The 26110-nt window shown below is 39.8% G+C and overlaps 1 protein-coding gene across 1 annotated transcript in view; it reads left to right on the forward strand.

Moving 5' to 3' along the window:
• Positions 1–16727: 16727 nt before the first annotated feature.
• The window catches only part of gabrb4 (gamma-aminobutyric acid type A receptor subunit beta4), a 344554-nt gene continuing 335171 nt past the window's right edge, over positions 16728–26110 (forward strand). The window contains exon 1 of the mRNA XM_050034395.1: positions 16728–17027. The gene's annotated coding sequence lies outside the window, so the exon portion shown is untranslated. The remainder of the gene's footprint in view (positions 17028–26110) is intronic.

The raw sequence follows: 26110 nt of genomic DNA on the forward strand, positions 1-26110 counted from the left end.
TTGCTTTTTGCACGGCAGCACGGCTATTGCATGGCTGTCCTTACAAATACACACCAACAAAAGACAACTGAAGGTTATCACATCACATGTATCCTCCTAATTAGGGACAAACATGATCAAGAGCCACATTAATAGGAAGGTTGTATGATTTGGATTATGAGAGGACCTAAATATTTCCTTTGAAATCCCTTCATTAGGTGTGAGGAACAGCAAAGTCTGATTGAAGTGAATTACAAAATACGCACTTGCCAAAATGAGAGTCCACTGAGAACTAATTTGTAAGCTGGTTTCCTCCATGCTCGCTTGGCATCGCGTTTCCGTCGTCGTAGGGGGTTGTGACGTCCTCTCCTCACTAATTGGTTTGGGATTCGCTTCAATATGGCAAATACTTTTCACAAACAAGCAAGGGGAGATGGAGTGGAATGAATGAGGGTGTGGGGAATGAACTGACACTGAGAAAAGAGGAGAAGTGAAAAAGCTTTGGGATGCATCTAATGCTTCCCACAGTGCCTGCTCTGGTTGGCCGATGCTCGTTTTTTTTTTTTAAATTACCACATGCTGACATAATTCCATTAGTGTAAGGGTGTGTGTGGCACTTGGAGCATTGCACGGCCTGTTTGAAAGCAGGTCCAGCACATGACTCCGTGTTGAAATGTTGTAAGTGTGGCTAAAACTGCTTTGCTACAGTATGCACAGGAAGGAGATACATGGCATCCTGGTTTGTGGTTGAAACTGAGCCTGAGTGCGTAATGAGTCTCTAGTCTGCATAAAAAAAGTTAGTTTTATCTTAAAAGATCGTTTCAAGACATAATACATAAATAAATAACATGCACAAATGCAGATACATTCCCTGAAACTATCCAGTAGACCTTAATACAAACAGTCATATTCCTGTGAGGGGAAAAGATCCCATCAGGCTATGACTAATTACTGGAATTTTATCTTTTTCAAGGTTCATGTGACTCATATTACCATCGTTTTCAATCAAAGACACAAGTGTCACCATAGATCGAAGTGCTGTGACCCCTTCAGTAGCATTTCTTAAAAGGACAGTTCACTCAAAAATAAAAAATACACATTTTTCCTCATACTTGTAGTGCTATTTATTAATCTAGATTGTTTTGGTGTGAGTTGCCGAGTGTTGGAGATACTAATATCTGCCTTCTCTCCAGTATGATGGAACTGAACGGCTAGACTGCTTCATATCTGCTAAAAGATTGTGGGTCTTGAGTCAAGGTTTCAAGCTGCGTATACTGAAGAATGTAGTCTGTGTCAGGTAATATTACGTCCAGTCCTTCTCATACATTATTTGTGTTACAGCATGGCCGTGTTTGTCCCCGTGTTTCCTGGTGTTTCCCCTTCCTTGTGTCCCTGTCTGCCCTACTCCCCACTGTTTAGTTTTGTCTGTGTGCTGGCGTGGCCGTGGCCCCCCTCCCTGGTTTCCCTGGTTTCCGGCTCTCCTCATCATACTCACCTGCCTCATCAGCTCATCAGCCTGCGGTATTTCTTCTCTGGCTGTCCAACCACTCACTGCCAGATCGTTGTTCAACCAAGTGGTAGGTAAACCTCAGGGCCATCTAAGACATTCTTAGTGACTTTATTCCTTGTGGGTTTTTTATGTTTATAACCTTTTTTTTCCATGTTCAGGATCATCACTCACCTGCACACCACGCTTCCCTCACCATCTACCCACGCCGTCCTCACCTCAGCCTCCTCCACTTCATCCCACAGACCCTGGACCCCATTCATTCCAGTTTCTTGTGACAACAAACCTTTTCAAACCTTTATGTGAAACAGGTGACGTCCTCAGATGTAAGACAAACTTACTTACTTAAAGAGTTTTTTTCCTGGCAATAAAGTGAAATCAAATCAACTGGAAAATACTTGGCTTGTTGTGCTCAAAGCCCCCGCCCCCCAAAAATAAATATCAATATTATTTGCTTATCCTCATAATATTGAGCAGCACATCTCCACAATTAACATGAGCCGACACATAAAGTCAGCAGTGATAGGATTAGAGTGTGGATCTATCGTCCAACACCTGTGATCCAACCTGCCTGTTCTTCTTTCATACCACCCACAAATCACCTTTTCTGCAGGTCACCCACCAGATACCTGACCTAATGCAGGCACGAGTCTCTTGTACATGAGTAGATGCACGCGTCCTTCTGCATAGTGATACGGTTGGCGGGTGCAGCTCTACAGATTGAAAATAGTTCCCACATGAAACTGCTTGCAGCAAAGTCTGTGGATTATGTTGAGTAACCAGGTCATGATTTCTGGAAAGAGACATTGCTGTTGAGTTTTTTAGATGAATTTTTTGGTGTGTTGAGCTCCACAAGCCGAGTGCCATCTAGTTCCATTATATTGGAGAGAAGGCAGACATCTCTACGGCCGATATCTCCAACACTCGGCAACTCACAACAAAACAATCAAGATTAATAAACAGCTGCTACAAGTACGAGAAAAAATAAGCATTTTTGATTTTTGAGTGAACTGTCTCTTTAAAACTCATATTTGTAGAAAAGGCACATTAAAGCTGTGAAAAATTAACATAATTAACCTGGCGGACTCCAAACAGGCCTCCTTTCAGGAGCTAAAGGGCCCGCTGTCATTTGATAAGGAAACTGTCTCATCAGCAGACTCCTTCCCACGACACACTCTGCCCAGAAAAATAAAATGGACCCCATTTCAGCATTCTTAAAAGGGTAATACAGTATGTTCTCTTGGTCCCATAAGGGGAAATACTGACTCAGTTTATAATCCAATCGGGGCTATAAAGTCTAGGCCTTGCTTCAGGATGTGGAGAGGAGCAGAAAGAGGGCTAAAGATCAACTGGCTTCCCAGCACTTGATCCTGGGGGATAAAGAGTGAGTCTGTTTCCTGGCTTGAGAAGCTGAACTCCTCAAGGAAAAAAAAAAAAAAAAAAAAAAAGCTGCCAGATAGGAGCAACATAGTGGAATCAAGCCCTGTTAGGTCTGGTGAAAAAAAAGGGCCAATTAGATGGAGATTTGAGAGGATTGAGGAAGAACAGCTGGACAGGGAGGAGAAACAGCAGCCCAGCTTCAGTTACAAAGGCAAGATATATATCAAGCTTCTTAATGCACTGTGTGTTCATGGAGGTTCAAGGCTGCATTATTTGTCTGGAAACAGAAAACGCAAAATGCAGTATTTCTCAACGGCAGCTCTTCCCACATAACAGCTGTCAATTTTTTTTACGTCTCCACTTTGCATATTTTGTAAAATATGGAGGATCCATTTGCAAAAACACATATCACAGTTTTTATTCATTTTGTAAACATTTTTTTGGGTGTACTCCAGGGTATATTAATCAGACTGGTGTTGTCCATTTTGAAAGTGTCCTAATCAACATGATGGCCCGAACTGTGCCAACACAATATTACCTTGAGTTAAAGTGACTTTTTATTTTATAAAGGTGCCAAATTTCTGCCTGACAACTTTGTATTTAAAGGCCTCTAGCCTCTAGTTTTATAATAAATACTTTTGGTATTCATATAGCTTTGAGGTGAATGGCAATGGCCTACAGTAGCTGTGACAGGCCCGAGTACATGCTAGGTACTAGGAATGAGTGCTCGCTCGGCTTGTTAGTCTTGATAGACCTTGAGCCTAAACTAGCTACCATATATTGTGTGGTCTTGTGACATGATCAAGAATTGGCATCAGACAACATCAACATAGATGAAGCCGATGCAGAAGTGCCAAAAACTGCAGTTCCTCTAATGGCCACTAGAGGCTGGCTCCAAAACAGAGTAAATCCCCATAGACCCCCATGTTAAAATGTCTGAATTTACAGCAGAAATAAACATGTTACAGCCTGGTACTAAAAACGCTTTTGCTCTTGAGCTAATTTCAACATTCATGATTTTTTTTTTTTTATAACTCACCTGTTTACATTTTATTAAAGCCCAAAGTTAAGGGTGGGGCAGCTGGAGTGACAGACTGTCTGTGAAGCATCGCCACAGTCTTTGGGTCAGATCCACCCCTCGCTCCTCCAAAGCGCCACCCTTTTGCCCAAATATTGTAACTTCTTGCCCCAAAAAACGAAGATGGCGACGGCCAAAATGCTGAACTTGAGGCTTCAAAATGGCAGTCCACGAACCAGTGGGTGATGTCACAGTAGCTGCGCCCATTATTTATAGTCTATGATATACCCAGCAATAATCATTGCATCTGTTTTCAACAAAAATACCAAAAAAAAGAAATCATTAATTTAATTGTATGTTTTTTTTTTTTTTTTTTAGAGTTTATAGTATTTATAGTTCATGTAGAATAAGCGTATGATTTTGTAATAGATTGCTACAGTCTACTTTACAAAAACGGAAAAAGAGAGACAAATTACACCATCTTCAATCTAACATGAGTTCATCTTTGAATACAGGCGTTTTTCTAGGGTGTAAACCTGGATCACTGTCCAGGGGCCTGCTCTCCACTCAACACAATGTTGAGGAGCCCATTCTGTCTATGAGCCCCAATGCAACTGTGCTGTTGCCATATTTTGCTGTATTTAAATATTTTTCTTATGACCATCCATTTCCATAAGTTATTGTGTTTTGTTCTCAGGGAGCGGTTTCTAAAAAACTAAAGCCTTTTTAATGATTTCTGCCTGTACTAACTGTGCCCCCCGCCCCCACCTTAGAAATCAAAAATCCGCCCCTGTTGACCACATGATCCTTCCAACATTCCCCGTCTTTGTTACCATGTAGATTTCAGGGTCAATGTGTAATTCATTCCCAAGCTCCCTCAATGTCAGATTTAATCTATTAGATTTATTATCATCCATAATAAAGCCATACTGTCCTTGAAAAAAGGTGTCCATTTTGAGCTCAAACAGAGCCGCAGGTTGGTTTTTCAGCTCCGAGTCATCCCACAAGCCTCAGCATTCAAAGCTGGTTTGACTCTCCATACTGCACAGATGATGAGCCAAGTGTTGTCACAACTGAATCAACCCCTTGTTCAAACATAAAATGGATTATGTCTGAAGCAGAAAACACACAAAGACAGATGCACAAAATCCTGCACCACACTTGTTAGTTCTGTCTGTGATGTCTGTGCTTTGCTGTTCTGTACACTGTGAGCTTATGCCTGGACTTGGGATGAAACTGAACGCCAACCACACAGTCTTAACAAACTGACATTTCAATTTGATTTTGAATCACACAGCCATACAGTTTTTAACATCTTTCAAAGGGACAAGCCTTTTTCTCTGTGTTCTTACCGTCACCAGGGGGCGATATTACCATTTTCCATCCCTGTGTGGAGCTCAGCATTTTCCACATGAGGCTTTTTGGTTGAAAAACTACCACTTCATTGCATTTATGAGCCTCTTTTTAGATACAGACCAATTACAGACACATTGCTTATATGGTTGACGCTCTTTAGCTGTTTAATGATTGCAAACAGCTTTTTATTGTCATCGTGTGTATTGTCTTCACACTGCAAAAACGAGTCAAATGAACCCTGTGCAGAGCTCACATTACACATTAATCAATGCAAGTCATTATAGTTCAACATAAATGTTCATGTTGATGTAGTTTGTTTCATTATACCTCTCATTATTGCTTTCTGACCTGTTAAGATATATAGTTGGTTTTATTAAATATTGATTTAATCATTTTGTGTGGACTGCAGGAAGATTAGAGCTGCAACAGACAAAGCTATCAGAGCTCTACATAAAGAAATGTTTTAAGCAGTCTGATTTGTATTTGCGCAGCAGACTAAATTTTTCTAACACAGGCGATTTAAAAAACAGAAAAAAGAAGATGTGTACAGCCGGGCCTGAGGAGAAGGCAACTAAATGGGCAACAAATAAAGTATCTTGTGGGTCTAGAAGGTTTATGTTTGTCAGAATGGTGCGAAAATCAATGGGCTCCTGAGGGGGCGGCTGTGCTCTGATAGGCCTCCTCCTCTCTTCACCGCAGAGCAGGAATCAGTCAAGGATATTAATCTAAACATCAGTCATGCATGGGGAACACCCCACAAGGAGAATAAGTCTGCTCATCCATGCATCTCCTGGGGGAGGTAGGGGGGCTTTGAGGAAGGGAGTTGAATGGGTAAGTATGTCAGGGTATCATCTCAGGAGATGTGATGTGGGCTGACTTTAGGCACACAGACAATAAAACCCAAACTGAAGAGGTTGGCACCATCAAAACGGAAATTCGTGCATAGCTCACTGAACCACGTTATAATCTGTGCAACAAATACGTCACGCGGAGCTGCCACAGTCCAAACCGGCGGAGAACAATACACAGCTCCTGTGTGGGAAAAGAGGAAAGCTATATTTCTCTGAGATATATGTTAATGTAATTCATCTTAATGCAATCTTATTCTCCAGCCATTCCAATAAGACACACAAGTAGCCGAGAATATTAAAATTCAGGAGCAGTCCATTTTCTTATTACTTACAATATGCTGTATTTCATTTTCTCTCATCACCTTTATAAAAGTACCTCCTCTGCCTCTCTGTTTCAGCCGCTCGCACTGGGTTATCTTCCCAAGGACAAGTACAGATGAGGAGATGCTCCTACATGAGGACAGCACATGCACTGACTGCAGGGCGTCTGAGCTTTCTACTCCACAGCTGATCTAATGTACCACAACTGTCAACAGCTACAGAAACACGTCAACATGGTTCGTCTTAACTCGCTAATCGATGGCATAACCTAAGCTGAAAAGCGTGGGTGGAATTTCAAATTAAACTCCGGGAGACACAGCCAGGCAGATTTTCGATCAATTCCATATTCAGCTTTACTGCTACAGCTACATCTGTTCTAACTCAATGATACCAAAGCCGGTATATTTATTGAGAAAATGTTAAATAATTGCAGAGGTTTGCAGAGTCTTGTTATGTCTGCCCTGAATTTCAGAGATGTAGAACTTACTGTACAGTGGTACAGCTGTGAAATTACAAACCTTTTAACGTTCTGCTCAACCGTTAAGTAGAGCACATTTTGAGTCACTATATCTTAATGAAAAATGTTGAACTGAACTCAACCTGACTGAGCTATCTCTACCATTCAGTTTGAGCGGGACCTTCACTTCTACGTCGAATCAGCGCTGTACCTACGGCACAGGCTCTGCATCGGCGTAGAGCCTACGCCATAACCTACGGCATAGGGTGACGCGCACCTACAAGCACCTCCCCAGAAATGAAACTACACATTGTAGTGACGCAGACCTCCTGTCTATTTTTGCAAGCTAAAACCATTTCCATGAAAATTTTATTTACTTTAGATAAGAATAAATTGTGAAGACAGTAAAGTCTCCACAAAATAACATTTGAACTTTTGTGTGTGATTTATCCTGGCTTCATATGAGTGGTGGAAATCTCTGCTAATTACTAGGCTAATTTATACAATGTAAAATGCCAAAGACTTGTGCTAAAAACATTAGCATGCTGTATTTTTGGGGGAATGTGTCCAGGCAAGTATTTTGTTCGTGAATCCTGTGAGTTGTAATGAAGCCAATTTGTTTACTTGTGTTTGAAAGTGTCTCCATTAAGTCATGTTTTGGGTGTGTTTTGAACCAACTAAACTTTACAGCACTTCACAGAAACCCTGCTGCCAACTAGTGTTTTGGAGGTGTAACTGCAGCGTGACACAGACACGCACAAGTGTAAATACTCGCCATGGCCATGTGTGTAGGTTACAACGTGCGTAGAGATGATGCACAAGAATTAATCCTGCTTTATGGTATGTTATGCAAAAAAAAAAAAAAAATCACTAGATGTCGCTGTCTTAAAAAAAGAAAAAAGAAAAGAAAATATGATTGTTTTTGTGTTTGCCCAAGGAAATACAAATGCAAAGAAAAACAATTTCCATTGCTTTTTTCTTAGTGTGGACATTTTACAGCATCAATAATGTGATGCTCCACTTAAGTCCATGTAACGGTTTGTCTCTTTAAAGCACCCATATGTGTGTCACGTCCTCACTGAAGGCCAAGTTAGTGTGCAAGTAAACTTTCCTCCATGTAAACTTTTCATCAGGTCATAACATATTTCCTTCCAAACCCCATGTGTTAGTCACTCTGAAGCCACGGGGTCTTTGCTTGTCCCGGCAGCAGAGTGCAGCGTCACAACTGAAAGGCAGATGATTAGCCTCGTTGTAATGTTTAGACCAGGCAGTCTGCTCTGGTATGCTTGAGAAATCATTAAAGATTACGAGGCAATCTTTTCCCGAGGAAAATAAAATGACAAACCATCAAACACACTCATTTTGAGAGAAAACAATTAGAGCAATTGTTTCTTTTTATAAATTTATTTTGGCAATTATCCTTTGAGCGAAATGTACAGTCAAAGGAGACATGGCAATGACATGCGGCAAAAATTGGGCTGAACTCCCTGTGCTTAAATTCTTATAACCCTGCACCAAAATGTTGGGGCAATTAAAGGTGCAATCAGTAAATTACAACTCTTTTGTAAGATTAAGTAGCAGCTGTATATCCTCAGTGGTTTACAGTTCTTCAACAAAGCCTGTAGATGATGCTTTTTATCCTGTTTGTTTTTAGCAGCTCAGACTTTTATGTTACCAAAGGTTATCTGCTTGAATTGACTTATCTGAATCCTAAGTAAATACACAACCTGTTCTCATTCCCAGGTCTTTACATATCGAAGCTTGAACATACCCTCAGTGCCTGGTACTGACACACAAGGCACCTTTTAGCGTCTGTGTAAGAAGGACCAAGCTTTCAACGACAACTACTGTGACTCCAATCTAAACCCATCTACAGCAATATTAGACACTCACATAATATAAAAGTGAGAAAGTCAACAGAGAGTGGAGGTTGGGATGGATGGATGGGTCAAACAAACACAGGATTTTAACCCCAGAAGACTATTGTTTGTGTCCCATGTGAAATCAAAAGTCAACGTTTTTTAACCCATAGCATGATCTTCTTTCTAAACCTATCCTAACTTTATGGTTCCTAAACATAATCAGAGGGTTATTTTGAAAAGACACTGTATCCAATTAGCAGAAACTTAACGTTTCCTGTCAACAAGGACGTTTATTTTAAAGACTGTATGCATGTGATGAGCAGAAACTGACACTTCCACAATTGATGCTAGAGGATTACCTAGATCAGTGGTTCCCAACTGGTCCAGCCACAGGGTCCAGATTCCTTAGTCATTACTTCAAGGTCCACAGTTTGATATATTCAGCGTCATACTTGTATCTGGCCTTGTTGTCGAGCTAGTTTGTTGTCTCTATTAAGTAGCTGTCCATTAGTCACTCACTCTTCAGCAGGAAACTGTACTTCAGAATAAAAGCTCTGTGCCAGGAATTCACTGGACTTCAAAATAAAGTGTGTTTTTTACAAACTTGACACGTTCTCGAGTCACTTGAAGACCATTCAGAATGGACCTGCGACCCACTTTTGGACTTTTGTGTCCCTTTTGTGTCACTTTTGTGACATGAAGGTTGGGGATAGGTTAATTGGTGACTCTAAATTGCCCGTAGATGTGAATGGTTGTCTGTCTCTATGTGTCAGCCCTGTGATAGTCTGGTGACCTGTCCAGGGTGTACCCTGCCTCTCACCCAATGTCAGCTGGGATAGGTTCCAGCCCCTTGGCGACCCTCCAGAGGATAAGCGGTTGGAAAATGGATGGATGTCCCATTGGGAACCACTGAACTGGAGCACCATTATCTGAAGCATACATCTGATCAAGCTGTTGTAATTAACGAGTTGGGAGTTAGAACGAGTTAAAATATAAACCCCATCTACAGAAGAATGTAGGCATTGTATGTGTCTGCAAACCACTGTTACAATTTTGCACATTATTATGTTGTAGATACATTTAAATGTTATGTTTCCAGAACACTGGGGCTGATGTGGTTAGGTTTGGGCATAAAACCCACTTTGTTATGATTAGGAAAAGATTATGTTTTGGCTTAAAATGCCTGATTTAGGGGCAAATTTCATACTGGAAACACAGCAATGTCTCCATCTCTGGTTGACTAAATGTCCCCCAGAATAGAACCAAAAATTACGGTGATGCTGCATTCTGTGTCGTTGGCCCTCGTCTCTGGAGCAGCCTTCCAGAGGATGTCAGACTCCCTAAATCAGTAGACAGCTTCAAACGAAATCTTAAACCCTATCTTTTTAGGGTTGCATTTTTGTAGCTTTTATTTAATTCATTGATATAAAACCTAATTTGTATTTCTTATGTGTATGTGTGAGTGTGTGTTTTCTCTTGCACTTAATGAAGTTATTAATGTCCCACCAGGTCTTTCCATGATTTGGTTCATATCCAGTCAGTATCACTAAATGGATCAAAGCTGCATCTTATTTCAGGTTTTGGAATCTTGTACCGAATTACGCATTGTGCATCTCTTAGGCCACTTGAAGATACAGCCAACAAACAGTCTGTGCTGGTACTGAGTGAACCTCCAAGGCAACTTCATTGACTTGATTAGTATTTATAACTGTTCCAGAATAAATATTATTTATTTTTCCTAGAATGAGAAAAGGCTTACTCAAAAATAGAAAATGAATGGAGACAATTAAAGCATTATGTTTTTAACTAGTATACAAGACAAGCAACCTAATTAACAACAAAGCCACAAAAGCCTGCCCTGACAACCCCCCCTGGCAGAGGATCTGCCTGCAGGGTTCCAGTACCTGTCCGGAACTAATCGCTGAAAAGCAGCGTACACCTGGGGCCACCCGTATCTTGTTCAGTGAAAACCCCCGAGCTGAGCCGAGGTTCAGTGAACAAGGCTAATATTACAAGGTATCATCAAAGTAGAGGAGGCCTAGAGGGGGAAAGGAAATCAAAGTAAACAAATGCTGGATGGTCCAGTTCTGCCTCTCACATTAGTGCTTCCATGGGAAAGGGCATAATAAACCACACAAGCTCTGACAGTGATTTCCGCTGTTATTATACTGACCTATGGGTGTGGACTTTGGGTGGAACCAAGGGGATACATCCCCCTCAATATTAAGAACATGTGCATTTGTTCCCCCTCCCCAATAAAACCATGAAAGTAGCAGAGGACTTTATTTTGACGAGGATAAAGACATTCATCAATACAGAAAAGGCAGAAATTGGTGCATAAAAATTCACCAGAATGCAGGAAATTTGATGTGTTTGAAGCCACTTGGATACAGTTAAGAAAAGATCATCTTGTGGCTTAAAATACCCGGTGTGGGGGGCACAATCCCAGCAGGGAAAGCAACAATGTCTTGCTTTACTTTATCGCCATTAACAGCAATGAGCAGGCAATTAATAGTGCAGAACAAAATCGCCTCAAGAGTAGGTTTTAACTGACATAAATGCACATGTGGATGAAGATTCATCATACAGCAGTAGAGGACACACTGCTCCCCATGTGTACATCCTCCATGGACATTATTATATGCATCCATCTATACATAAACATGCATCCATTCATCTCAGGATCTTTACATAGAAATCAATCCCAAGGTTGTAATGTTATGCACGCTCCCAAGGGCCATGTCTCTCTTCAGCTCCACTACAGTGCCAGCAGTGTGCAACACATAGCTGACGTTAGCTTGGAAATGCAGTCTGCTAACATCAACACACGACCGGCACCCACACAATCACATAAAATCCACACATGCTGTGTTTCCGTTATAAATGTTTTGCAGTGGCAGCCCGGAGATCGATGCAATGATGTCTTAGTGTCAAGCTTTTCTTGCCACTATCTTGGCTGGAAAAGCAGCGACGTATCAGTATAATAAAATGCTTTTTATGCCACTATCCTGGCCAGAAAAGCAGTGATGCTTTGGTATAAAAAACATGCTTGACATACCATTATCCCGGGCAGAAAAGCGGCCATGTCCCGGTATAAAAAACACGTTTGATGCCACTATCCCCGCCAGAAAAGCAGCGATGTCTCGGAATAAAAAAATGCTTTACGTACCATTATCCCAGACGGAAAAGCAGCGATGTCCCTGTATAAAAAACACTTTTGATGCCACTATCCCCGCCAGAAAAGCAGCGATGTCTCGTTATGAAAAAACGCTTTACGTTCCATTATTCCCGGCAGAAAAGCAGTGATGTGCTGGTGTTAAAAAAATGCTTCTCCATGCCACTATCCCTGCCAGAAAAGCAGCTATACCTTGGTATAAAACCCCCCCAAACTTTTCATGCCACTATCACCGCTGGAAAAGCAGTGATGTCTAAGTATAAACAAATATGCTTTTCATGCCACTATCCTAGCCAGAAAAGCGGGGATGATTTGGTATTAAAAAATCGTCCGGAAAAGCAACAAGATCGCGGTAAAAAAAACAACCGCTAATCTTGTCACCATCCAAGCCGTAAAAGCAGCGATGTCTATGTAAAACACAACTGCTTTGCATGCCTAAAAAGCTGCTTGAAACACAGCGACAGGTCTCTGAAAAACACCAACATTTGGTGTTAGCTTATATACTACGTCCGTCCCCTTAGAAATGTTGTTATGATATGTATGACACATGCAAGTGTAACATATTTGTGGTTTGCAGAAACATACAATGCCGATATTTTCTTCTGGCGACTGTGCTGTATTACATCTATGTTATAATGGTTAATTACTTTAAGTACCAATAATAATAGCTCATGATGTGTCACTTATGCTTTATGCAGATCATATCACGCTGTATACAGACACAGTGTCATGGTGTGTGTTATACTCACACTGGACCCAGACGAGACCAAATTATTGAAAAGGATGCTGTATAAATGTGATTATATTTGTATTCTGATGGAAGAAGTTAGTGAAAAAAATCACCTGAGTGCTTGAAGCTGAGCAGCAGAGAGAAGATGGCTGTGGTGAACAGTGGGTGTTGACACTGAGGAGAAACTGCTCCGGAGGCTTGAAGATGGCGACGCTCCACGGCTAAGATTAAAGATAATAATGTGGTTGTCAGAGACATCAGTGGGAGGAAAGGTCAGGCTGTTAGAAGTTGAAGGATAGATTGAGGATGACTGACTCATTAAATGCCAGTCCACATGGATGTGATTCACACCTCCACATGCATTTATAAAGCACCTCACAACTGCCCGACTACCTTGGTGATGTACAATCTGTCTGTCTCAAAGAGAGATTGGTGCTTTCATAAAACAGCCATGTTAAAAACTTTAAATTTTTTATGTACAGTATGTAAAAGTAGGGGTTTGATCCAGTCATAGATTTGTACAGCATTTGACATGATAAAAAAAAAACAAGTGCTTATTTAATTCCTGTAGTAGTGGTAGTTATGCCCTGCATATCAAAATTACCGGCATTACCGTTACATTACATGGTCGGCTTACTCTGGATGTATTTTACATTAAATCTGATTTGCCTGGAGACGAAATCACGTTAGAAGTGTCTTGAACATTTACGCTTTTACCTTGATTGGTAAAATTACTTGTGACAGTTTTATATGATAATAAGAGCGACATTAAACATTTAGAGACGGCCTGTAATGGCTTGGACTAATATGCTTCTGGCCATATTTAAGGTTGGTTGGCGCAATGACATGCTGTTGAATGAGGTGGTCAGATTAGTCCAATTAGAATGTAAATGTGAAGGTAAATTAAGATTTGCCTTTAAATTACTCCAATAGACAAGTTAAGATACTTTATCTCAGTATAATTATACCACATTAAATTGAATAATGATTGCAACTACAGCGACAAGGGGCATTGGCAAGATGCATATAATGGAGTAAAAAGACAATATAAACAAGTAGAAGTAAAAAAGTCATGGTTTACTGGGACACTTAAATAGAACAGAGACATTTTTAATGTTATTAGCAACACCTGTGCTTTTACTACTACTACTACTACGACTGTGAAATATACACTGATCGGCAAATCATTTTGTTACAGTGCAATGTTCTGCTGGGAAACCTTTGGTTGTAGCATTCATGTGGATGTAACTTGATGCCCTCCACCCATCCAAACACCGCTGTGGGCTGAGTAGCTGCTCAGGAATGGTCTAGGGAACGTGACAAAATCTGACTGAGCATCCAATGGACGTGCTGGTACCTCAGAGGTACCCCTAATCCACAGTGGGGCCTCCCTGCATGGTTCGGACTTGTCTCTGACATGTCAAGGCATGGACATATGTGGTGTCCTGTGGTGTCTGGCACTGGGGTGCTGGCTTCGGATCATTTGAGACCTGTCAGTTGTGAGGTGGGGGTACCAGCACTTCCCAAGATGCTCAGTCAGATTGGGGTGTGGGAGATTTGGAGGCCTGGTCGACACCTTGAGCTTTTTGTCATGTTCCTCAGGCCATTCCTGAGCAGTNGGGGGGGGGGGGGGGGGCTCTGCCATCAGGGTGTACTGTTGCTGTGAGGAGGGGGGTTACTTAGCCCACAGCGGTGTTTGGGTGGGTGGAGGGCATCAAGTGGCATCCACATGAATGCCATGACTAAAGTTCTCCCAGCAGAACGTTGCATTGTGCCAAACTGATCAATGTTACTCACTTTACACACCACTGGTTTTAATGTTTTGGCTGATTGGTGTAAAGTGTCCATTAACATGACCAGTGGTGATTAGCATGGCCCTAGCAAAGGGATGACATGCAAATTTGTGAAGAAGTATTCAGATCTTTTACTTTAGTAAAACTAGCAATACTACAGAGTAAAATTACTCTGGTATGAGTCGTGTATACCAGATGTAATGCCTACTAAGTAAAAATACAAAAGTACTGCTGGCATCAAAATATACATAATGTACCCACAGTAAACATTTTTTGGTGTTTGTGCAATACTTTTTGTGTTGTGATGATGTCAAAATATTGAATGCTCTTACAACTTGAATCATTTATTTTTTTATGTAAATAATCAAATCTGTACGTTTCATGGTGATATCTAGCCTATGAATTAAAATGATCAACCCTATTAAAAAAGGTTTGGATTACATTCAATGTCAATCCATACATCAGTTTGCTCCACCCATATGTTTCCACCCTCTTTAATAAATTCTGCCTTTAAGATTTGGAATAGTAATGGTATACATCATTTTAAGGACCTCTACAGATAAGGTATTTGCCTCATTCACTCAGCTGACCCAAAAGTGTAACATCCCACAGACCCATTTCTTCTGTCACTTGCAAATTAGAAATGTCATGCAAAGCAGGTATCCACAGCTCCCCAGTTTACCAGATGAAACAGCTTTAGATTTCTCAACATTAAGGTGCACAACAGGGGAGTAATTGAAGTGATATATACTACATTATCAACTCTACATTCTCCCTCTCTCTTTCCGCTATTAGATCCCAGTGGGAGGATGATTTGGCTTCCAAAATCACTCATCACAATTGGCAGTCCGTTCTTCACAGAGTTCACTCTTCCTCAATGTGTGCCAGACATGGCCTTCTACAGTTCAAGGTCTTGCACCGCCTACATCTATCCAAAGAAAAGCTCGCCAAGATTTATCCAGGGACAGATCCCTTATGCAACCGGTGTAGAACAGTAACAGGATCTCTTATTCATGCAGATTTGGCCCCTCCCATGGCTACAGCCTTGCGCCTTATACTTACTAGGTGGAAGCAGGAGGCGTCTCACACACATGCCCAGTGGGCTGGTAATCTTATTAGTTTTCTACACTTGGAGAAAATAAGGTGTACACTGGGTGGCTCAACATGGTAAAAATTTTACAGGACATGGCAACCATTTCTGACATATATGAAAACATAAAAACTATGTGATGTTTGTGTAAATATATGTGTATGATTGTGTGTGTGTACTTATATTTACATTTTGACTTATGTTGCTCTCTGCTTATATGTCTGAAATGTGTATCTGCCCATGTATACATGTATACTGTCATTTTAGTTTTCATTTTAGTCTTATACAACCTTTTTTATTTCATTCCATTTCATTTTGGTATTCCATTCTGGATGTCTCACAGTGAGTATGTTGTTGAAAATAAGGAAAATCCATCTATCGTCTAACCACTTACCCTCTTGAGGTTCGCGGGGGGGCTGGAGCCTATCCCAGCTGACACTGAGCGAGAGGCAGGGTACACCCTGGACAGGTCACCAGACTATCACAGGGCTGACACATAGAGACAGACAACCATTCACACTCACATTCACACGTACGGAAAAGTCACCAATTAACCTGCATGTCTTTGGACTGTGGGAGGAAGCCGGAGTACCAGGAGGAAACCCACGCTGACACAGGGAAAACATGCAAACTCCACACAGAAGGGCTCCTGCACCCAGGATTGAACCTGGAACCCTCTTGCTGTGAGGCGACAGTGCTGACCACCACACCACCGTCCGAATATATTATTTTTGGCCAATAAATATGTAAAAAATAACATTCAGTCTATTGCTTTCAGCTTTATGGCACAGTTTAAAACATCTGTAAGAAAAGGATTCAAAAAGGATGATGAAGTAATTGAAATAGTTACATCACTCATTACATTTTTAACAGGGTAACTAGTTATCTGTAACCTAATACATTTCACAAGTAACCCTCCCAACACTGTAACTATCTGTAAATCTGCAAAGTAACTAAGTATAGTCAAATGTAGTGAAATGAAAAATGCAATACAATTATATACTAGCATTAAATAGAAATACTCAAGTTTTGTACAAGTACCCGAAATTTATACAGTACTTGTGTAAATGTAGTGCTCTTCTATGACTGCACGTGCCACTGTGTAGTTGCTGCTACGTATATCAAACGCACCCTGACAGACGGCGGCTCGTTTAAGCGTTCAGCACTCAAAGGCACCCTGTCGCTGTGCTGCAGATTCAGCTGTTAGGCCTACATTAGCGCTAATAGCAAATTCAGCGGTTAAAGCTACAAACATTTGCACCTAACTCTGCAGTTTATTACCCAGCTCACCTGCAGCCAGACGTGTCCTCGGGAGGCGTTTGCGGAGTGTCCTTGTTTGGCTACATGTCTCACCTGTTGCACTCAAACACAAGCACGGAGCTGGAAGTGGAGTTGTTTTCGTCCTGCTGTCTGCAGCCTGGGGCCACCGTGACTCTTCACAAAGACTTTATTCACTCTTGATAAGATGGAGGATGAGAGGATGACACTGCTCCACCTCAACAGCCTAGGTAAGCAAAGCATTTGGTGCTGTATCATATCCTGAGTCTTTGCTCTGTGCAGGCTGTTTACTCTGCTTGCCAAAAGGCAGCTGGTTGTTTACTGTCACAGAGGTGCTTGTGGTCACTTTACATTGGTTTTATGTTTTATTTATTGTAAACAAAGTAATATTTTAAAGCTTACTTTTCTTTTTAAAAAAACAAAAAACAAACAAATAGCATAAGAGCTGTAATACACCCAGAATTGAAAACCTGAAGACCTGAACTTTTGTTTGGTAAGCATTTTTAATATCTCCAAGCTATTTGGGATCATTAGGACCTGATAAGTATAAAAAACAAAATATTGTCAACGATAATTAAGTCTCAATGTCCCCAAATGAGACGATAATAAAGTCCCAGTGTCCTCAAATGAGACGATAATGAAGTCCTAGTCCTCAAATGAGACGATGATTGAGTCCCAGTGTCCTCAAATGAGGCGATAATAAAGTCCCAGTGTCCTCAAATGAGACGATAATGAAGTCCTAGTCCTCAAATGAGACGATGATTGAGTCCCAGTGTCATCAAACGAGAAGACAATAAATTCCCAGTGTCCTCAAGTGAGACAACAGTAAGTTCTCAAATGTCCTCAAACGAGACGATAATAAAGTCCCAGTGTCCTCAAACGAGACAATAATAAAGTCCCAATGTCCTCAAACGAGACAATAATAAAGTCCCAATATCCTCGAATGAGACAATAATAAAGTCCCAGTGTGCTCAAATGAGACAATAATAAAGTCCCAATGTGCTCAAACGAGACAATAATAAAGTCCCAGTGTCCTCAAACGAGACAATAATAAAGTCCCAATGTCTTCAAACGAGACGATAATAAAGTGTCCATGTCTTCAGTTGAGTACTTCCTAATTAGCAGCGTCTTATCTTGTTACTGTTGCTAAAATTGGTCAAATTTGTTGCCATATCAAACTATAAACATTATTACTCATAATTAAACAAGTTTCAACCATTAAATGTGATCAGGTTTTGGACCATGTCCACTTTTGTCGTGGGATTTTTGTCTCAGACTGACTTTGCAGAGATGGCTGCCATCTTGTTTTTACATGGATTAGTGTGTTGTGCTCTTACTACCACTAGATGGCACAAAATAGTGTCCATGAACGAGGACAGAAGGTCTGACTTACTGTTACTGTCCTGTTACTGTTCTACATCTGTTGCATAAGGGATCGGTCTCTGGATAAATCTTGGCTGACAAAGTTCCAGTGTTGGCTTTTTCTTTTGGTGTCATGTGGAGGTGTGTTATGATGCTTTCACGCTGTTTAGTGGTGAGTTATGAGTTCTCATATTTGACCCCAGCATGACTTGGATGTGTTAAGTATTATGAGCAGCTTGCAGCTGTTTTCTCACTAGCTTGTTGTTTGGTGAACTTTGATACTGGCTCATCTGTAAGAGTCTCTAATAGAGGGTAATACTGTAAGCCTTTTGGGACAAACTTGTCTTGTGCAGAGTTCATTCACAAAATTATTACCTCATAATAAGGCTTTATAGGAAACTCAAAGCTTTTGTGACACACATTAAAGGAAGGCCATCACATTTTCTCCACAGACTTCATATTCAGCTCAGCATTAGAGAAATATTTCAGCTCAAAGTAATGGGTCATAATTACATCTAAAGTGCTGAGCTTTTCTCTTTCTCTGGAGTTTATGCGGCTGCTGCTACACTCAGCTGCACTTATTGCCGACTGAAACTCATTTCCACATACTTGAGGTCATCTGCTGCTTAACAACACTGCATAACATTACACAAGAAGAGATTGTCTGCTTTCTGCTTTCGAGTTTATGCAAGTTTAATATGCTTTAGTTAATAAGTGTTTGCTCCACAGATGACATTTGCCTGTTGCTGCATATCGGCTGGATGCTGGGTTAGGAATTTTTTATAACTCATACTTACATAGTTTATTCTAAGGCTGCAGACTTTGTCGTTTTATTTTTATTTTATTTCATTTTTCAATTGAATGCCTTTTTAGCATTATAAACAGAACAAAACAAAACAGGACCAAAACTTCCCTCTCAGTTCATACTGACATTGTCTTATTTAAAACAACCTCTGGATACAGTTTGGGAACATGCTGTTGTGTGCTCTGTACATTAGTGATGCTATTTTAAAATCTACAAGGTCACTAAATTTGAGTGCCTCTGAATGTATGAATAGTTTATTTGTAGGTTCACGATAATTGGCTCTGTTCATAATTCTGGTGGCTTTCTTCTGAAGCAAATAAATCGGATTTGTGATTGTTTCATATGTTATTCCCCAAACTTCCACAAAGCAAGTAATTATGGAAGTGTAAAGGAATGATACAATATTTGTAATGAATTTGAGTGATTTCCAGCATAATTTGTGATCTGTGACAACCCTCAAAAATTTGTTCTCATATACTCTTTCTATCTCAATATTATCTATCATAATTTGTTCTTGGGTATTGTGTTTTCACCTTCCAAATATCATTTATGTAGTTTTATTTACATTCAGTGATAGCTTGTTGATGTTGAACCATTGTTGTAAAATATCCAGTTCTGTTTCCACTGTATCCAGAAGCTCCTCAAGGTTTTTACCAGAGCAAAACACATTTGTATCATTGGCAAACAAAACACAATTAAACAACTTGGACACATCACAAATATCATTTACTGTATGTACAATGTAAACAATTGTGGACCCAGCACTGACCCTTGTGGAACTCCACATTCAACCCTCAACAAGTCAGACTTATTGTTTATTTGTACATATTGATGTCTGTTTTCTAGATAGTTACTGAGCAATTTCTGAGCTACTCCTCTAATCCCATATCTTTCCAGTTTGCTCATTAGCAGTCTGTGGTCAGTTGTGTCAAATGCTTTTTTTAAAAAAAAAAATCTATTAAGATTCCTTCCATAATTCATCATTGTGATGTTAACTTGAGCCGTAAACACATTGTGAAAAGGATTTTTTGAGTTAGCTGAAACTTCAAAATGTAACTTTTTTTTTCATTGGTGCCTTTTAGAGTCGTAACGATGAATTATTAGTTGTCAACTACAAATTAACCGCCAACCAATTTAATAATTAATTACTCGGTTGAAGTTATTTTTAATGAAAAAGATTAACTTAAGATTAGATTAAACGTAACTGTGAATATTTTCTGTTTTTTCTCATAAATTTGAAGTGCTTGTGAAAAAGCTAAAGCTGAAACTGGTTTTTATTTTAGACTTAGAAACTGCTTCTCTTTCTTGGCCAAAAAAAGACTGGTCTCTGCCACGTTCTTGACTGTGGTTGATTATGGGGATGTGTTCTATATGAATGCACCCACTCTGTGTTTGCATGCTCTGGACTCTGTGTACCATGGTGCGCTGAGATTTATTACCAACTGTAAACCACCAACTCATCACTGTATCCTGTATGCTCAGGTTGGCTGGCTCTCTTTGCAGTTTCGTAGACTTTTTCATTGGCATTCCAAGCTATTCTTGGCCTACTACCAGCATATTTATGTGGGTACATTAAGCAAAAAAAATTGAAATGGCTATGCTCTCCGTTCTCAGAACATGTTTTTACTGTCTGTACTGAGGGTACGTACAGAGTTTGGTAAGCGAGCATTTATGTATGCAGCTCCTCATATGTGGAATCTTCTGTAGAAGGACTTAAAATTGCACTCTTTGGTTCCTCTCGGCTGTTTCAAAGCACTGTTACTGTTACACAACCATCTATATGACAACATCACGGTGGTCTTTGTAATCATGTGTAGTTGCCCTTTTTGCGTTTTTATGGTTCACTTCTAGTATATATTAACTTACTTTTTGGCTTTTCTTTTTGTGTCTTATATTGCTTGTTTTTTGTATGTTTGTCCTATGTTGTCTGTCTGTAACTAAAAATTGTGTGGTTAGGTTTAGGCACAAAAATCATGGTAACAAAAAGAGATCATATTTTGGCATAAAATACCTGGTTTGGGGGGCACATTTCCAGCTGGAGAAACCACGATGTCTTGGTAAAAGAAAGTTGTTTTCCATGCCACTATCCCGGCAGGAAATGCAGTGACTGGTTGCTACAAAACACACATTTGGTGCCTGAAAAGTTGCTGAAAACAAAACAATGACTCACTAAAACACAACTGTTATTGTCATTTGTTGGGCTCAAACAGTGGGTTGCAGGCTGGCAGGCATCTTGCCAAGCTTATACTTCTTCTTCATCCCCTCCACCTCCTGAAGTCAGCTCATATATCACATCACTATAGAAACTTTTGAATTTATTGAAAGGATAGGCCCTTGAGCTGTAGTATCTCATTTTCAAAAGGGTCCTTGGACACAAATACAGAACAAAAACATACAGACAAAACTGCAGTACATAACAAACATACACAAATACACAAAGACATCTCGCTCACCATCTCCCACCCACACCCCCTGCCCTCAGCTGTTGTACGAGAACAATTACAATTGGATACCGTGACCTTGGATATGACAAAGCAGTTTTCAGTACAACAGTTTAAAAACATGTGCAAGGTCTTTTGAGATGTGAATATGAAGAAGTTCTGAAGATGAAACTGATCTCAAGAAAAGTGGAGGATTATTTCAATCAGATGGAGCTTTATATTGGAACGACCTTCGTCCAACTTCTTTGAAAATTCTGAGGGACAAAGAAAAAGACATATTGCATATTCGAAGTGGTTATGAATTACATGGAGTCAAAAACTGTTTAAAATATGAGGCACAATTAAAATGAGCACATTTGAAGATGAACCCAAAGAAATTGCCTTCTAGATTTAGGCTGCAGCCAGTTCATTGATTCATACATGAAGCAGTGGTGAGTTCTATATGGACACTCCAAAACAAATCAGCTTTAGTAAAACCAGCCCAGTTGCCTGGATAAATGTCAGCACTGTAGGCTACATTTCTGCAAACCCACTACCTACATGTGATTATGTTGCAGATTCATTGAAACTTTAAGTTTAAGCTGTGGTGAACATTTACTGTGTGTCTCAAATCACACACTTCTGTTAGTACACTTCCATGTAGTATACTATGTGCACTATGTACTTATTGGCGTAATGCGCGAATTTCGACAGGGTAGTGTTGTCTCAAAACAAACACGGCCGTTGTGCACTCACTGGAAACGACGACCGCAAATTTCGAGCTCTTCTTCTTTTAATGCCTAATGTGCAGCTGTTAGCTAGTTAGCAAACTAGCATTAGCATTCGCGTTATCGTTCGCGGTACCAAATCATTACAAACTGCTAAATTAACCCAATAAACATATTGCTGGCTTATACCCGACAACAGTATAGTGGTGCTTAGTGCAAAAAACACATGTATAACTTACATTTGTACAATGCAGCGACGTTAATGGTCGCACAGTCCTCGGCCTCCATTTCCAGTTTGAAAAGTGGCCCCTTCCCTTCCGCTACGTAGCCAAGATGGCGACCATTGAGGGCGAGAAGTGTCCATAGTTCCACACGCAACTTCTTGACCGTTTTGAGTGCACCATCCGGGTACTCATAGTGCACTGCATTTTTCCATACTACTCAGTGTGAACGCACTTATGCACTCAAAATATTAAGTGTAAGTACAGAAGTATGCGATTTGAGACACAGCATTATTTGGTTTAGGCACAAAAACCATAGTAAGGAAAAGATTACGGCTGGTGTAATCTGGTGTGGGGCACAATTCAAGCTGGAGACATTTGGTCTTGGTAAGAAACAACCACTTTCTGTGCCTTTATCCCAACAGGAAATGCAGCGACAGGTTGCTACAAAACACACATTTGGTGCCCCCTGAAAAGCTGCTAGAAACACAGCAACGACTCGCTAAAACACAAGGGTTTCGTTGATTGTTGGTCTTGAGCAGTGCAGGCTGGCAGGCCTGTCGGCACGCCATCTGTCATCCCCTTCACCTCCTGTAGTCAACTCATACACCACATCACTTAAGAAACATTGATATGATACATATGAAGCGTGCAAATGTGACGTCTTTGTGAAAAAATGCCAACATTTTCTTATGGTGGCTGGTACAGGTCAGTGTTCAATTTGTTCGATGAAAGACTGTTGGAAATACTTTCCTTTCATATACTGACTGAAAGCAGCAGAAGGGCAGAACTGAGTGCACTTAAATATCTGTTTATTTATTGCATATTATCATTGCAATATTCAGCAACAGTAGCACATCTTTTACTCATATCTTGCATCCCTAGTTTATTCTCTGCTATATTTGTAGGTGCGTTGTTGGCTAATGGCGGCATGGAGGCTGGTGTTGTCACTTAGTGGATTCTAGAACATCTGGTTGTCCAATGTGTTTGTAGTGAGATGGAGTTTATTTTTTGCAGAGTTACACAAGTTGTTTCACAAAATGCATTCATATAAATCTTTTCTGTGTGAGTCGGCTCATGTGCCCCCAAGCAGGCTGCAGTGTAACGGTGTCACCCCCTGTGCAGAACTGCATGTCTGTGAGATTGAAGACTCCCCTGAGTGGCTCTTGGTGAACCAGACAATTACCCTGGATGTCTTCAGGCTGCAGCGTTCTCTGTTATGTCTTTCATTAACTTAAATCAGTTGCGTGTGTCACCAAAGACTCAGTCACACTAACAGACACGTGAAAGCACTTTATCTTTATTCACTGTAAAGAACAGCAATTCCTGGACAAAGGGATGGAAACAGTTTGTCAGTAGCCCCACACATAAACCTCAGTAATAGAAAGGTGGACACTTTTAAAACGACGGTTAACAAAGGTCGAAAACAAAGGGGGAGCATCTTTCAAGCTGACAGGATCGCCCTGCGTTACCCTCATATGTCAGTGGAGATCAGATAACTTCCCTCTTCCTCCTCATCCTGGTTTTTACATCAGTTGGATGAATTCTTTTCTCAACAATACTGACTTCACGTCACAAAAAGAAGCACATTAGCCCTATTTGCATGTTTAGTGTTTGCATTATGGAGGACAGAAAATGACTTAAGTATCAGTTAGTAAATAAATGTATAGATAAATAAATAAATACAGGAATAAATAACTAAATACATAAGTAGATAAATGTATGAATAAATACAGGCATGAATAAATAAATACAGAAATAAATATCTAAATAAATACAGGAATAAATAAACAAATCCAAAAATAAATGTGTTTATATAAATACAGGAAAAAAAAAACAACTAAATGCCTAAAAGCATTCATAAAAAAAGTATGAATAAATACAGATATAAATATCTAAATAAATACAGGAATAAATTAAAAAAATCAAAAATGTATGTATGAATACAGGGAAAAAAACTAAAAACATGAAAAAATGTATGAATAAGTACAAGAATAAATACAGATATAAATATCTAAATAAATACAGGAATAAATAAAAAAAATAAAAAAAAACAAATGTCTGTATAAATACAGGAATAAACAAATAAAAAGAATAAATAAATCCTGAAAAAGATAAGGACATAAATAAATGCTGAATTAAATAAGGAAATAAATAAATGCTGAAATGAATAAGAAAAAAATAGATAAATTCATAAATAAATAATTTAAAGTTGATAATGAAACATAACATAAATAAATATCTCAGATTTATTTCTACATGTATTTATTTATTCCTGTATTTCTTTTTTTAAGCATTTATTGATTTCCATATTTATTTCAGCATTTATTTATTTTATTTTATTATTAATACATCCATTTATTTATTTATAGATACTTGTGTCATTTTTTCTCTTCAGTATGCATCTGTTGGCTTACCACAGCAACTGAGGTCATCAGGTTGCACAGTTTGTACAAAATAAACATCTTAACAATTGCTGCAGTTTATTATTCTCATGCATGAATGACTTGGCACCTCTCTGGAAGTGACAGCAGGCATCCTGTGATGTCAGCTGCTGCTTATATGATAAAAAATATTGGTGTCATTTGTATGCATTGACAACAGGTTTATTATTTTCTGACACTACAGCTCATGTTATTCATTACTTGTAGTGCATATGTATGTTTCTGCTATCGCCTGTCATGTTGTGAATACGTCTAAATTAGCATCTGCTACCAAGTTAACAGTAATTTTGTCACTTGTGTGAAACATTTCTCATTATATGCTGCGTGTTATGCATATAGAGCTATTATCCCGTTAGTGTATGGCCTTCGCCATCATTAAAAATGAATGTGTGCGTGTCTTTAGTCTTATTGTGATCGAATTCTCAAAGTGTCTACTGTTTCTATGTTTGAGATCAGGTAGATAAGCATACAAGTGGTGCAGCTCACAGACACAAAGCACTATACAGTTCCTAGAGCTGGTATAAACAACAGCCACTAAATGTGTAATGGATAGTTTCATTTATCATAGCAAGCATAAGCGAGCAAACAACCTTATATGTCCATGTGGGGGGCTTTAGAAAGCTCATTTTCCCCCAGCGTGCTGAGAAAAAAATGAGGTGCTTCGGCTTGAAACACAACAGCGTTCCTGTGCAGTTGAAGGCACCTACAGGGCAGTGAGGACTGGACCGGAGCCAGACAGTAACAGTAACCTTCAAAGTCTGTGGACAGCAGCACAGCCTTGTGTATTGATAATACCCAGCAATGTTCACACTGAAAACCCTCTGCTTTGTTGTTGCTCCGTACAGACTGAAGTAGATCTCATTTTTTTATGATTCCTTGATCTCTTCGTCTGTTTGTAAATCTCAGGTTTAGATAGAAATATTGTTGATATTATTGATGCTACAAAAACCAAAGCTTGTTGGGAGTTTTTTTGGCAGTTTTCTCACAGAGAAGGGCTTTGAGGATTTGCAGTTATAGCCTTAAATAATTGATGAAGTCAAATGGGTGAATTGTTGCAGCACCTTCTGGCAGAGGTTCACCAGTGCAGCCTAAACTACTCTCTGACTAACAGTGTTCCAGCTTTACATCGTGTTCCTACCAGCACTTTTCATAGAAACACTCAATTTGTTTAATACTGACCCTTACAATACCGTAGAGACAAACATTTCGGCTGCTGATTCAGAGACTGATTTGGACAACTAATGACTAGTGGAGAGGAGAGAAATGTTAAGTGACTGTAATACAGAGGCACAACAGTAGTTATATAAATGGCGAGCTTCTGATAATGTGTACA

This window comes from Epinephelus moara, chromosome 3, assembly GCF_006386435.1.
Source record: "Epinephelus moara isolate mb chromosome 3, YSFRI_EMoa_1.0, whole genome shotgun sequence".
In the NCBI taxonomy this organism is placed as follows: domain Eukaryota; kingdom Metazoa; phylum Chordata; class Actinopteri; order Perciformes; family Serranidae; genus Epinephelus; species Epinephelus moara.